The following is a 9,310-nucleotide window of genomic DNA, read 5'->3' on the forward strand; positions in this document are numbered from 1 at the left end:
TCCTATGTATGTATGTATGTATGTATGTATGTATGTATGTATGTATTCATTCATTCATTCATTCATCCATTCATTTTTGGTGATGCTGGGGGCCAAACTCAAGGCCTTTCACACTCAAAGCAAGTGTTCTGCTGCTGAGCTACAACCCAGCTAGAAACCCTATGCAGATGGGATCAAGCCACACATTGTTTCTTTTTATTTTATTTTATTTTGGGTTTTTGAGACAGGGTCTTTCTATACAGCCCTGGTTGTTCTGGAACTCACTACAGAGACGAAGTTGGCCTTGAACTCACAGAAATTTGCCTGCCTCTGCCTCCCAATTTCTGGGATTAAAGGTGTGTGCCACCACTCTTGGCCATTTTACTTTTAAAGAAATATTCATTTTTATTTTACATGCATGAGTGTTTTGCCTGCATGCATGTATGTGTACCACATGTGTGCAGTATCGCTGGAGGCCAGAATGGGACATCAGGTCCTCTGGAACTGAAGTTACAAGTGGCTGTAAGCCACCATGTGGGTGAATCAGGGTCCTCTAGAAGAGCAGCCAGTGCTCTTAACCATGGAGCCATCGAACGCTCCAGCCCAGTTTCTTTTTCTTTATTTCTTAAATATTTCTATAGTTAGGGCTGGAGAGATGGCTCAGCAGTTAAGAGCACTGACTGTTCTTCCAGAGGGCCTGAGTTCAATTGTTGGTGGTTCACAACCATCTGTAATGATATCTGGCACCCTCTTCTGGCCCGTAGGTATACATGCAGACAGAATACTGTATGCATAATAAATAAATAAATCTTAAAAAAAAGAAAACATTTTTATTGCAGTTAGTGTGTGTGTGTGTGTGTGTGTGTGTGTGTGTGTGTGTGTGTGTAAGAGCCACAGTATATGTGTGAGTGCTGAAGACAACTTGTAGGAGTTGGTCCTCTGCCTCTACCATGTGGGTCTGGAGATCGAAATCCATCTTGGCTGCAAGCCCCTTTACCTGCTGAGCCATCTCACTGGCCCCTCATAGCGTTTCCTAACCCAGTCTCCTTATAGATTGGTGCGATCAGTGCTGGGATAGATAGATGACAAAGAAGTTGGCGTATGACAGCAGGGCCCCGTGAGGAACAACGAGAGTGCTAGGGGAGCCAAGAGTATGCCAGAAGCAAAACTTGGATTCTATTGCTTTGCTTTCATTTTTAAAGTCAGCCCCCCCCCCTTTTTTTTAAAGATATTTGTTTCAGAAGCTACTCTGAATAATTTTCTTGCCCCCCCCTCCCCCCGTAAATTGCTGAGGTCCTTGGAAAATCTTTCCCATGACCTCATATGTAGGGAAGCCTCAGTCAACTTGGGTATTTTTTAGATGCAGAACACCTGATAGAAAGCCTGCCTGGCATGCATAGGCCCTGGTTTCCATCCCAGCCCCACATGAACCAGGCATAGTGGTGCATGCCTGTAATCCTAGCATTCAGGAGGTGGGGCAGGAAAGGTCAGAAGTTCAAGGTCACTTTAGGCTATATAAAAAGAGACTCTAGCCAGTCATGGCAAACATGACTCTGGCAGGCCTTACCCTTCTCCCCACTCCCTCAGCCTTGCTAAAAACTGTTAGATGACATCCCTAAAGCTAGCCCCCAAGGTCTACTATCTTATTTGGCCACTTCCTCCTCCTGAGGCTGACCACCAATGTCCAGCTATCAAAGTATTGAAGTCCAGCAATCAAAAGCCCCCTTTGGCTGCCCTAATTAACATGCCCAAATTAAAATTAAATACCTCGTCCTAACATATGGTTTCCCCTTTATCTTTATAAACTGCCATTTTCCTATGGGCCACTTCTGTCTCCTCTCTATCCAGAGGCAGACCTTTGTTCCCCTCTGGGACAAATATCCCTCCCCAGCTGGGTGTGATGGCACACATCCTTAGTCCCAGCACTTGGGAGGCAGAATCAGACAGATCTCTGAGTTCGAGGCCAGCCTGGTCTATAGTTAGAGTTCTAGGACAGCCTAGGCTACACAGAGAAAACCCTGTCTCAATATATATATATATCCCTCCCCACTCTCTCTTGTTCCTGTCCTCTTCTATTTCTGGTCTTTGTACCCCTGGGGCAAATAAATCTCCTTGTGCTGAGAACTTAGTCTTGGGAGTCTGAGAAGATACCATTCCCTTTCAATGTAGCTAGTTCAAAGCCAGCCTAGGCTGCTTGACATCCTGTTTAACAGAACAAAGACCTTGGATATTTGTTACAGCCCCCTGTCCTAAAGGCTGGAGGGGAGCAGAGAGGTCAAGCCCGTCAGCACTGATGTGCTTTGAACTCATCTTTGTCCCCCAGGAAGAGACAGGGGATTAGATACTGATTGAACAGGAATTGCTGCTACAGGCAAAGTGAATTGACAGTGCTCAGCACATGCCAGGCTTTGAGCCACACAAAGCAGCTCACCCAAGGTCACAGATCATAACTGGCTGAGTTTGACTTGACTCACAGACTGCCCTCACTGGTTTGCCATGTTTAGTTAGATCTCCGAGTCTCTAAAATCATCCTTCTGAATGCCCAGTAAGTAAACTTAAGGAAAACTCCAAAGAATTAGCTTCTGTCTTCTTGGACATCTGAATATACTCAGTTTTGATATCTTCAACAATTTGTTTCTAATTTTAGTAAACATCAGGGTGAGGAGGCTCATGGCATCATGTTCCCTAGGCTGCTTTTTAATTTTGGTGTCCCATTGCCAATGAGGCCACTGAATCAATTCATTGAGTGACTCAGCAGTTTGCCCACAGGCAATAGGAAAATCAGATACAAAAATGTGTATTTATGGCAAGAGTAAAATTCCACACTGTGCCTTGAACACAGTGGAGGCAACAAAGAAGGCATTGTCTTCAACTCCGTGGTCTGAGCTTGGCGGCCATCCAGCTGTAACTAGTGTCAGGAGAGGAGATGCTCAACCTGTGGGTCACCACCCCTTGGGGGGTGTCAAAAAACCCTTTCACAGGGGTCGCATATCAGATATCCTGCATATCAGATGTTTACATTAGATTCATAAGGTAGCAAAATTACAGTTATGAAGTAGCAATGAAAATAATTTTCTGGATGGGGGTCACCACAACACGGGAGCTGTATTAAAGGGCCGTAGGGGTAGGAAGGATGGGAACCCTAAAGAGATACTGTGCTGCTCCCTTTGGCTGCCACACTAGTGTTAAAAATGGCTCCAGAGAGTTAAAGTGTCCCCCAGAATCCCGTGCTGGGGGAAAGGAAAGGCTGAAGGCCTGATGCCATTCAGATGATGATCCTGTCTCCCTGGAGGAGTTTCTGGTAACTTATCAAAACACCTTGGAGACACACTGGAGCCCAGACAATGATGGGTCACTGGTGAGAGGGACCAGGCCCTGGTTAAGACTGTTTAATTATGCATGCATATACCTCTTGCCTTTGGTTTAAAACTGTCAGTGCCAGAAAGATGGGCTTGGAAGTGGGTGGGCATTGAACCTATGTATTTGTTCCCTTCCCAGTGTGGTCATGTAGAATAAACCTCTTTCCCTATACTTCACCGTTTCTTGTCTTTTTAATTGGTAAAGTGAGGATAGGTGGGTGACCTCTGTTTGGGGGTGTGTGTGTCTGCCAGGGCCTAGGCTTATACCCTGAAAATTCCAGCAGCCAGGATAGAAGGTTCTTTGTAGTTGTTAAGGCCACTTAGTTTAAAAAAAAAAAAAAAAAAAAAAAAAAGGTAAAATTTAAAAGTTTGTGCTAAGCAGAGTGTGTGATGCCCGCCATTAGTCCCAGCACTTAGGAGGCAGAGGCAGGTGGATCTCTGTGAGTTCGAAGCCAGCCTGTTCTACAGAGTGAGTTCCAGGACAGCCAGGGCTATGCAGACAAACCCTGTCTCAAAAAAACAAAGAATCAACAAACAAACCAAAATCTAAATTTTTTTTTTTTTTCAAACCTCTTCAGGGACTGGTAAGATAGATCCACAGTGGATAAAGGTACTTGCTACCAAACCTGATTACCTAAGTCCCAGGACCCACATGGTGGAAGGAGAGAACTGATCTCCACAGTTGTTCTCTGACCTCCACAATCTCACTGTTACAACCATACAAAATATAAATAAATCCAATTTGAAAACCCTTCTTAATTCAAATACATTATATAACATTAAACTCTATTATGACTTTCAACCCACACTGGCCTCTGAATTTCCTCGCCTACGCCCTGTTGAGCAGTCGTGGGCGCTTTATGTTTTGACCACTCTGTCCCTTGTCTGGGGAGTGGGGATCTCTTGTTTTGAGTGTGTGGTCTCTGACTAAGGGCCCCTTCTGCCCTCTTGTGTCTCACCAACGCATCATCAGCAGGGGTGTCTCAAGCTAAAAGCAAGCGCTCTAGGGACTTGAGGGGGTGGGTGTCCAGCAGTGGCTGCAAAGGGACTTTGCCCAGAGAGCAAGCTGTTTTAGTCATGACTTCCTTCCGGAACAAATCATGTTTTGTTCTTGCTTACTAGCCCCGGGGAAGCGAGAGGGCCTCTCTCTCCTTTCTCATGCCCGCAGCCTGTTGCCTGGCCTTCACTGAGGTCACGGTTCTAAATCCTAGCAACAAACATCAAGTCACATGCCTGTGTTGGAAACTCAGTTAAAAAAAGAAAAGAAAAAAAGAAAACTCCGTTTTTGCATCTTCGTCTCATTTTTTTTTTCAGGCTGTTTCTTTGATTGGTTAGACCTGTTGCTTGGTTGCTAGGTAGGAAAGCAGGAAGCCTTGGAGCTGGGTACCCATGAGGTGACTCTTCAGATGCTGTCCTCTGCTACCTCCCCTCCACCCAATCCTTTTCTGCCTGGTTAATTCTATTATATGATGTATTTTGTCTTTGCTATTGTTTTAAGACAGGGTCTTATATGGCTCAGGCTAGCCTCAAAGTTGTGATGTAGTTAAGGTTGGCCTTGAATTTCTGATCTTCCTGCCTGCTCCTCTCCAGTGCTGGGATATGCACAATTATGCCTGATTTATGGGGTGCTGAATATTGAACTTAGGGTTCTTTACATGCTAGGCAAGCACTCAACCAATCAAGCTACATCCCCAGCCTTAATATGTGTGCTTTACTTATGTGTATGTGTGTACTTCTTCGTGTGTGTGTGTGTGTGTGTGTGTGTGTGTGTGTGTGTGTGTGTGTGTTTAGGTGCCCAAAGAAGCCAGAAGAGGGCATCAGATCCCCTGGAGCTTGAACAGGTAGGTTGTGAGCAGTCCGATGTGGGTGCTGGGAACTGATCTCTGGTGTTCTGCAAGAGCAGCACCTGCCCTTAAAGGCTGAGCCGATTTCCCAGCCCCATGTACTGTATGAGCTTGAATGGAAAAGACTCTTTTACCCAAGCCCGCACCCCTCTGAGAGAATCTGGAGGCTTAGTTTTTCTTTCTCATGAGGCTATATCTGAATTAGGATAGGCCTAATTTGAGAGGCCTGCAGAGTGCTGTTTAACCATGGCCTTGGTTGTGAAGTGGTGCTCCTGCCTGGCCAGGCTGGATGATCCAGAGGCCAGACTGCATGCTGTGACAGAGAGGTACCAATTCAAATGGGCCCTGAGATTATAGCACCCGGTGTTTGGAGATGTGAGATCTACCAATGGCATTTGCCCTTGGGACAGAGTTGTCCTGCTTTTAAAGACAGACTGGTAGACACAGTTCAATTTGTCTCCAACCTCTTTCATAGTTATAATTAACTTGCCTTCTACTTAGATGACAGACACCAGCTTGTCTTGATTCCTCTTTGTCATTCTAAGTGCTCATTAACGAAGAGGCCCCCATCAATCATTTGAAGTAAGTGGTTCAAAAGCCTGTGTCAGGTGTTGATGGAGACTGTCTAGAAGCAGTGTGTGGAGAGAGCAGCCAGGCTGAGGTCTGGGTAGTAGGTGGAGGTCAGGCTGGCAGTGGGAGTTTAGTTGCAGGTCCCGCCTCTTTCAGACTGTGAGCTAAGTAAACATCGGACAGATTTATTAAGAGCCTTCCGAGTAATCATCTGTGACATTGAACAATGATCGAGAAACAGGAAGATGAACTCCACCCCTGAGGCTCTGCAGTCTGCAGGTGAAGTCATTAATGATATTGCTTTCATGTACCTAATATACACCAAGGAAAGTCTATTAGTACTAGATGGGTGCAGGCTGCCAACGTAGCTCAGTTAGTACAACTGGTATACTACGTAGTAGACTAATACAGTATACTATACAGTGTAGCTCAATTAGTATAACTTTCACCCAGTGTGCCCAAAGCCCTGGGCTCCAGCCCCAAACTGCATGGGCCAACCAGGTGTGCTGTTGAGTGTTTGCAGCCTCAGCTTGATGGTGAAGCAAGAGGGAAACAGTGTAAGGCTAGCCTTGGCCACGGGAGACTCTGACTCAAACAAAGAGGTGGTGGAACTTTGGGGCGATTGGTGTTTTAGATCATGGAGACACAACTGGAGGGAACTGATACTCCCTCAAGGAAGTAAGTTATATCTCTTGGGACTAGGCTAGTTACCCAAACCAGAGTGAGGTCTTAACAAGTGAGGTTATTCCCCCATCTTCTGTTTTGCTATGTTGTTACTGGTTAAAGGGGTCCTCACCAGGACTCTGGCATGCTGTTTGGACCCTCCAGATACTAGAATAGTAAGCCAAATAAAGCTCTTTAGAAAATGCCTCCCGGGTCTCCGGCACTTTGTGGTAACAACAGAAACCAACACAGTATCCAACAACTACCTCTAGTGATAAAGTGGCCACAGTTTGGCGTATGGTGGTAAAGTTCATCGTTTTGACTTTTCATTTCAAAATGAGGTCAGGGAACGTGTCTTTGGCTGAGTCAGTACTAGGTTATGTTACAGCAGGTGAAAATTATTCTGGTTTCATTACTTAGAACCTAGGAGTGGGTTCTTAGAGAGGAATATTTTTTTGAAACTTTTGTTTTATTTTTACTTATTTATCTATTTATTGGGTTATTTGAGACAGGGTTTCTCTGTGTAGCCTTGTCTGTCCTGGGCATTGCTCTGTAGACCAGACTGGCCTCAAACACAGAGATCCCCCTGCCTCTGTGCTGGGATTAAAGGCGTGTGCCACTATGCCCAGCTTGTTTTGTTTGTTTGTTAAGACTGGGTCTCATGTAGCCCAGTCCAGGCTGGTCTTGAAATCTCTATAGGCAAAAATGGCCTCTGGATCACGACCTTCCTACCTGAGCCTCAGTGCTGGGGTTACAAATCAGCTCTTCCATGCTTTGCTCTGAAGATAGCTTTGAACTCCTAATCCTCCTGCCTCAACTTCCCAATTTTTTTCTGAAGGTAAATTTCAGATGTCAATTTGTAGCCTAGTCAATAACACAAAAACCCATTAGGCCAGATATGGTGGCTTACACCGGTATCCAAGCATTCAGGGAGCTATGGCTGGAAGATCTCCACAGGTTGGAGGCCAACCTTGGCTACTGAATGAAACCCTGTTCTAACATCTCTCCCTCTTCAAAAGAAAAAAAACAAAAAACCCAGCACCTTAGCCTTGCAGGTCCCCAATTCTAGACAGAATGGCAGGAGCCAGAGCAAGAAACAGAACAAGGAAATAGTGTTGGGGTGATTGGAAAGAGGAAAGGCTGTCCCAGTTCATCTCGGGAACATGCCCCTGGGAGAGGCCAGGGCCGTGCTGGTTATTTGTGTGAGGCACTGTGTTTTCTTCTTCCTTGTCCAATCTTTCCCTTCATTAGCAGTGATCATAGAATTTCCCTGGCAAAAGAATCTTTTCTTTTCTTTTTTAGACTGGAAAAATTTGGCAAAAATGTCACAATGTTCTCGTGTCCCAGGAACTCAACATCACTGGGTCTCAGAAGCTCTCCAGGGGACAGACAATAAGACCACAGTCTGCACAGAGCCTCCTGTGTGGCTGAGACAGCTGGGCTAGAAACAATCGGATTAATGTTTGCTAAAACTGGCCTTCTTCTCCTCTTTCTGTCTTTTAAACAGCTGCTTCTTGGTGATGATTTTTCCACTCCATCTAGTGTTCCATCTAAATTTTTTTTAGCCAATATTGTTTATGTTTCCCATTAACAGAAAGAGGATGGCTCAGTGGACTTGGTAAAGGCATTTACCACTCAAGGTTATGGGCTGGGGTTCAGTCTCCAGAACCACAGTGGATGGAGAAAAGGTCTCCTAATAGTTGTCCTCTGACCCTACACACACACACACACACACACACACACACACACACACACACACACACACTGGCATTTGAATGCACACTAATAATAACAAGTAAACCTAAAATTTTAAAAGACAAATTGTTTTTATCTTAAATCCATCTCATGTCCATTGTGCACTCAGAAGTTAAAGCAGGGCCAACTGGCGACCTTCTAGAAGGTATATGTCACCAGATTCATGAAAGTGATGTTATTTGAAAACAAAATCTTTGCAGATATACTTAAACAGAGGATTTTGGCACAAGACCGTCTTTCGAGTGGGGTTGATCCTGAATCCAGTGAGTGTCCCTGTGTGAGACAGTGAGCCTGGAGGTGTGGACAGATACAAGGGACAGAAGAGGGACAGAGCAGAGAAAGGTGGGAGCAGCTGACCCAGGAGTGATGTGGCCAATGGCTGGCTGGGGCTTCTGAGGGCTGTGAGGAGCAATGAAGGATTCTCTGTAGGAGACGCTGCCTTTCTGGTCCTGGGAACAGTGGACCAGAGAGAATAATAAATATTAGTTGTTTTCAGAGACCCGTGCTAGGTGTGGTGGTGCACACTTGTCACCCCAGCCCTCAGGAAGTAGAAATAGGGAGGTTATGAGTTCAAGGCTAGCTTCAGCTACATGTTGAGCATGAGGTTAGTCTGCATTATGTAAGACCCTAACTCAAAAATAAAATAAAATTTCCCACAGTGTTCAGGTGTCCAGATTACAAAAAAAAAAAAAAAAGTTTCTCTCTCTAAGAGGAATCCTTGTGCTGAGCCTGTAGGTCGGGAGTGGCTTAGGCGATTGACTGAACTGGTCCCTATTATCTCCTCTACTGCACAGTCCCAGTTCCAATTCCCCACCTTACATTGCCTGCATCCCTCGGGAATGGTCCACAAGATAGCATCCAGGAAGTGTGACTATCCAGAGTAAAATGTGGTTCCCAGTCCTTCTTCTTCATAAGAAAGCATACAAAGGGTCATTCATGACATTTCTGCCTTCTGGATTTGCAGCAGTCATATAAGCAAATATATGGGAGGGTGTGTTCAGGATGGAGCCGCAGCCTGCAAACCAGCTGGGCTCTGAAAGGGGGACAACTATCTGTAACTCCAGCTCCAGGAGATCTGACAGCCCTCTTCTAGTACATATGTAGCACACACATACATGCAGGCACCCCACCCAAGCCATG

The sequence above is a fragment of the Onychomys torridus genome, chromosome 8 (genome assembly GCF_903995425.1).
Source record: "Onychomys torridus chromosome 8, mOncTor1.1, whole genome shotgun sequence".
Classification (NCBI taxonomy): domain Eukaryota; kingdom Metazoa; phylum Chordata; class Mammalia; order Rodentia; family Cricetidae; genus Onychomys; species Onychomys torridus.